General features: G+C 46.0%; 1 pseudogene; it reads left to right on the top strand.

Annotated features, from left to right (window-relative positions):
- Window positions 1-4,350: 4,350 nt before the first annotated feature.
- On the top strand, window positions 4,351-5,598 carry LOC147447432 (uncharacterized; annotated as a pseudogene).
- Window positions 5,599-6,463: the final 865 nt, after the last annotated feature.

Below are 6,463 nucleotides of genomic sequence, written 5' to 3'. Positions count from 1 at the left end.
ATTCTTCAATAGTTTTAGCTTTCTAGCATCACATTGTTGGTCCTCGTTTAACAAGGATATAGAAATAATACATTACAATCCTACATTTAAAGCCAATCCATCACTAGACATGTATGGTTCTAATAGTATGGATGCACAATCACAAGAAGTTTTGGACAAATTCTCACAATAATTCCCACATTGTGACTTACCTCAACATCATGAGCTTTTGTGAGGGAGGTACCGCATACCTAGCTAGGTATGCGGTGCCTCTCGAACAGAAGCTCATGATGTTATTCATTGTATGAAAAACACTGGAAAAGACTCAGTTTTCCTACATGAGAAAAGTTCTAAAACTTCTTGTGTTAATTCCCAATATCGCATGTTGAAGATTGGATAAAAAGTTCTTTTGAAATTAAGCAATGTGGTACCACTGTAGATGTAGGCCAGCTACCTATGTCTAGACAATGGAAGGAAAAAAGAAGAGGTATCTTTCTTTTATTTTCTATGTTTTCTGCTCATTCCCATAATACCGATGGCCTCAAACAAGGAAACAACTAGTATCAAACTTGTTAGGAAAGATTCACATGGGCTATCACCTTCTTTGCCCATTTGCTAATAATTAATAGCAATAATAATGTAATAACCAGATAAACTCACATTTTCAGTCTCAGTTAATCGTATTATCTACGATAGTTCATGATAGAGATAGATACCTAAGCAAGGGTAATCCATGATAGAGATAGATAAGGATGTAGCTCAATTCAATTACGGAGGTTCTCAGTGTCTGTCACAAGAAGTTTTGGACAAATTCTCACAATAATTCCCACATTGTGACTTACCTCAACATCAGGAGCTTCTATGAGGGAGGCACCGCATACCTAGCTAGGTACGATTGGGGGCAGGGGACCGTCGGCCCGGTGGGGGGGGGGGGGGGGGGGGGGGGGGGGGGGGGGCGGTCCCCTGCCCCCAATCGTACTTAGCTAGGTATGCTGTGCCTCTCGAACAGAAGCTCCTGATGTTATGCATTGTATGAAAAACACTGAAAAAGCCTTCGTTTTCCTACATGAGAAAAATTCTAAATCTTCTTGTGTGTCAATCTGAAACAATAACTTAGACCTTTTAGCTTTGCATGAGGAGTGATCATATTTTTATTAATGACTAGTATGTGACCCGGCGTTGCCGCGGCTACATGTGCGTCAATTGAAGCAACGAGTTCTCCTTCCCTTCAAAGAGAGGGCAAATGCCCATGATTCTCAAGTGAGATTTTATAGCTCTTTAATACACTTGTGCATCAACCACCACTATAACTACTTCTAGATGACAATGTATGACAACACACAAGGTCTAAGTGCCCTCCACGTTCACATCAACCAAGCACAAATCTATCTTTTGGATCAACACTATGTCTACCTTTTCGAGTGTAAGATCAAACAACAAATGAAGTGTAGTTACTCTCTACATTCTTGTGGATTGACTAAGGACAAATCTCCTTCTAGTTGGTCATGCCAAGCTCCAACATACTCCTCCTAATCATGGCAAGTTTGTCCCTACCCCCGCCCTCGTGCTCTGTGTGTGTGTGTGTGTGTGTGTGTGTGTGTGTGTGTGTGTGTGTGTGTGTGTGTGTGTTGAGTTCAAGAATTATGAGGTCAATTTGAGGTCTCTTGGGAATGAATTAAGTAATGGGCTCCCTTCGCATGATGTCTTGTCTTAACATCCTATGTTTCTCTCTAAGGAGACAACGAAATTGTGATTAGGCTAGAGACGTCCCCCTCACACAATTGATATGGGACCCTGGTGAGTGGTAGTGGCCCTCTAAATAGACTAATAGAGAGCTGGTATCCTTCTTTGGATATAGTGTTTGCATTGAACGACGAATTCTTTAGATGCATTAGCATCCCCTCTCACCATCCTTACCAATCAAGGCATTGGTCATGATAGCAACCCTCCCATGCTTCTCTCCTGTAGTTTTGGTCTTGCATTTGGGGCATCACAGTCAACTAAGTCATCAACTGCTATTTGTTGGCACTTAGGATGCATGTGCCAGCCATGACCCAACATGCCAATATTACACCACATAGTAGTAGAAGAAACTTGCCATTGGTATGCACAATTGATTTAGTGAGTAGTGTGTCGTTTGTTTCTCAAGAAAAGTTTGCATGCTCGTGCACGCTCTGCAAGTATCAAATCCTGCGCAAGCGTAGGATATGTAATGAGCATGTGCACAAGTACGGAGAGTTTGCTAGAGAAACCGTACAGAATCTGCGATACGACTCCTACGGAACGGGCATTGATTTCCGCGACATAGCACCTACATTTGAGAGAGAGAGAAAAAATATGATGCGTGAAGGTCCGACCAATATAGAGCCACGGATGGAAGCAGAAAAGGGCTTACAGACAGAAGACGACGGCATGGAGGAGATGCTGGATGCCTTCTTCCAAACAAGCGAGGAGAACGCGAACGAAGAAGCACCAGAAGCCGTGCGCCTATCTCCTGAAGACATGTTGAGGAAGTTGGCACGTCAACCAATCTATGAAGGCGCCAAAATATCTGTGCTTCGTACTTGTCTGGCGTTTTTGAATCTTCAGTCAATGCACGGGTGGTCAGATACAAGCGTCACTGCTTTGTTTAGGTACATAATTTACAAAAGAGATTTTCCGATTGCAACGGTGATGTGCTCGGAGAGCTTTTTAATTTAATGTGGCTTAAACAGGTTATTGCGGGAGCAACTTCTCCCGGCTGGCAATGAAATGCCCCCCACCAGGCCAGACGCAAAGCAACTTCTGACCTCAGTTGGCTTGGACTACAACAAGATTCATGCATGTCCAAATGATTGCATTCTTTTTCGCAATGAATTTGCAGATTGTCTGTCGTGTCCTAAGTGCGGAGCAATGCATACAAACAAGATGCAGTTGGCGAGACAGTGCCAGCTAAAGTGTTGCGGCATTTCCCTATTATTCCTAGGATAAAAAACATGTTTCGTTGTGGTTCCATTGCAAAGTTGATGCGGTGGCATTCTACGAATAGATCCACTGACGCAACATTTAGGGTGCCCGCTGATTCGAAGGCTTGGAGGCACATTGAAGATACCTGGCCACATTTTAAGAGTAAACCACGCAATTTGCGTTTGGGCATGGCAATGGATGGAGTCAATCCATTTGGCTTGAGAAGCTCGTCATGGAGCACTTGTCCTGTGTGCCTTATCAATTACAACCTCCCGCCGTGGCTTGCTATCAAGAAGGGTCATTTGATTTTAAGCTTGATTGTACCTGGTAAGTTCAAGGCAAAAAACATGGATGTTTATCTAGCTCCACTAGTTGACGAGCTCCAGGAGTTATGATGGCGTTGTTTACAGGGGTGGCGGGCTGGCAGACGTCAGAGAGGGATGCTCAAAGGCAGGTCGAGGTGATAAGGAGGGTGTCGGGTGCGCCAGGGGTTGATGACAGTGCTGTGAAACGAGAGTGAGAACGGCTACAGAGTGCTAGGGAGGCGGGCCTTTGAGGGATGAGAAGCCACCAACGAGGGTGGCCAGTTACGAGTAAAGGAGAGCCGCCATGACCGCAAATGAAAAGCAGGGGTTGTACTGGCCGTTAACGCCATCATTGTACCCGCATATATATGTGTCTTGATGCATGATTTTGCTATGATTTATGCGAGTGCTCGACTCGGGTCACTTTGCTCCTTCGTCTTGTCTTGCGCTAGTCTGTGGTAGCGTTGGCTCCAGACCACACCGGAGTGTGTCTGAGCAGAGAGAGAGAGAGAGAGAGAGAGAGAGAGAGAGAGAGAGAGAGAGAGAGAGAGAGAGAGAGAGAGAGAGAGAGAGAGAGAGAGAGTGATTGTGGTTACAGATTGGGTGTGGGTTTGTTTTCGGTTGAGGTGTGTGAGGCCTCTCGATGTGAGTGTGTTTACAGGATTTGGTGAGTGTATGCATCAATGTGTGGGATACAGGTGATGGTTTGTTGATGGATCTATTGTGCTAAAGTGCTCATGTGTCAGTGTGTATAGCCGGTGGTGTCCGAAGGTGAGTGTGATGGTTTGTTGATGGATCTATTGTGCTAAAGTGCATGTGTGAGTGTGTATAGCCGGTGGTGTCCGAAGGCGAGTATATGCAATTGCAGTTTGCAGATTGTGTATCGGTGTGCGTGATTCTGTGTGGTTAGGCGTGCAAGTTAATCCCTGGGCTATAGAGAGGTAAGTTTGGAGTGTGGTGGGTTAGTTCCCCCTTTCCATCAGTGGTGCCCCCACTGAGGACCTGCTGATTGCTCCTCAATGAAGTCCTACAGCTTGAAGATGATTCAAGATTGCGGACCGCCTATTTTCACTGGCGAGGAAGATGCAGAAGATTGGATATGCGATTTAGAGTTGTATATGATGTCACGATGCTGACCAACGAAGCAAAGCTTAGAGGTTTGTCACAGGTGATGCAAAGGCCTGGTTCAACAATTTGGAGGTTGCCAATAGGCAATCATGGTCGAGGGTTCGAGCCTGTTTTGTCTGAGATTTCAAGACGGAAGTATCAAAGACTCAATCGGATGGAAGATTCGACCAAGAGGTATGCACGAAGTCAATTCTTGATAAAGAAGTCTCCTATGATGAAGCTTTAACAAGCTCCGCTAGTAGCGGATATGAATGTGATGACGAAGATGCTTGGAGTGATCCAAGCTCCAGTTCTGTGGAGGATTTTGCGGCTTATGATGAAGATTGAAAAGCCATGCTTGACGTCGCCTACCATGCAAAAGTGTAAGACATTGAAGACTAGTGGATGAAAGCGATCTGCTATCTACATCAAGTTCGAGTGAAGGTGAAGTAGAGGTATGCCAAGATGCTTTATCTATGCAGGGGGTGGGGCAACCTTGCCTTGACCAGCATGTCGAGGTGCACTATAGGGTTCCAGAGTTGGTGTGTAGCCGTAGAGAGAGAGCTCCAGCATTTGACGCTGTGAAGACAGGTATATGTGCAACTTGTGAGAGCGGGATCACATGCAAAGAGGAGGGTACTGTCAACCTTGCAAGTGATGAAGTGTGGGAACAATTTTTGTCTTGCTTGTCGAATGATGTGGTGATCAAGCAGGTGTTTGAAGAGCAGGTAGCTAAGGCTAATGGTCAAGAGTTTATGGTCGAGCAATGTAGCTCGCTCTCGCGTGAAGAACAGGTTGAAGGGGTAGTAGCCCATGCTCTTGTGGCTAAAGAGTGAGTAGGGGCAAAAAACAAGGTGTTGAAGGTATGTGCTACGCTCCTAATGAAGGTGTTATTGCAGGTAGCTTGCTACGAAGCTCTCCACCGTTTGCAAAGCCTTGTGCATGTGTGTTCTGTTATGGAGAGCCCTCTAGCAAAGGGAGGAATGATTGTAGGTGATGCAATTGGTTCAAATGTGGGTGTATACGCTCATTTTGGGTATGAAGCATGCGTATGTATACAGGTTATTGAAGAACCATGCTATGGGAGGCTACCAGAGTGGCTTATTTACATGTTTGGGGGTGCCGAGATATATTGCTCACACATGTTTTACAGACAGGTGGCTGTTCTCAATGCCATCACTTTGATCCCGGTGGAGTTGACTTCACGCATGGGGCATCTCATGCCTTTCCATTTGATCCGGGGGGCTTGAACACCTGCTAAAGTTTCTCTCTACGTATTTCTCTACTATCTATGAATATACTATTTCAGTTCTCTTATTATGCAGTCAGATATTATCTACATAATGCTATGGTTGAGCATGAATGCTCAACGAGGGGGTGGGCAATGATGGTGCACCCAAACCGTGTCGACCTGTGGAAGTGTCAGGAGCAAGAATATGGCATCAAGCAAGTTGATGGTATCGGACTTTGGCAGGACAAGTGCAGCTTTTTACTGGTCCAGTTGTGGTTTTGGAGCTCTACGGATCGGAATATTTACAGGTGTCTAAACTATAGCTTCGATGTGTTATACGGCTCAGCTTTTCGGGCCCGTCATTTCGAGGTATTATTGGATCGAGAGAAGGGGTACCAAGATGAATCTTGAGCCGGCCTAATCATTGCGGTCGATAACGTTATGTCGGGTGCCGCATTGAGTTCAAAGCCGAAAAAGTGATCGCATTGTGTTGCTTGGCGAGGTAGTCTCATGGAGATGCTTTCAGAATAAGAGCCTTGAAGCTTGCTCTTGGTCTTTGTATCGGGTGGTTATGCTTTGGTGAGCAAAGCTAAACGAAGGCATGGCTTCATGGTGGGAAAGTCAAATTAGAGCTTGATAAAAAAAGAAATTTTGCAAGGTGGTGGGCATGCAGGGGAAAAAGCGCCACTGCAGGTAGGAGGAGGCCGAGCATGGAAAGCTGCCATCTGCCCGGCATGTGAGAGAAGGTCGCCATCGGGGTGGTTGCCAAAACAGGAGGAGAGGGGGCCTACTCGCAGAAGAGGGGGACCACAGGCCAGGGTCAAGGAGGAGCCGAGGGCTGGTCTGAGCTGGGGGGCCGTCGGTTGGGGGGCTGACGGGACAGGAGGAGGAGGAG

The sequence above is a fragment of the Adiantum capillus-veneris genome, chromosome 11, assembly GCF_014529385.1.
Source record: "Adiantum capillus-veneris isolate H3 chromosome 11, ASM1452938v2, whole genome shotgun sequence".
In the NCBI taxonomy this organism is placed as follows: domain Eukaryota; kingdom Viridiplantae; phylum Streptophyta; class Polypodiopsida; order Polypodiales; family Pteridaceae; genus Adiantum; species Adiantum capillus-veneris.
The sequence above is the reverse complement of the archived record's forward strand: the minus strand, read 5'-3'. Positions and strand labels throughout refer to the sequence as shown.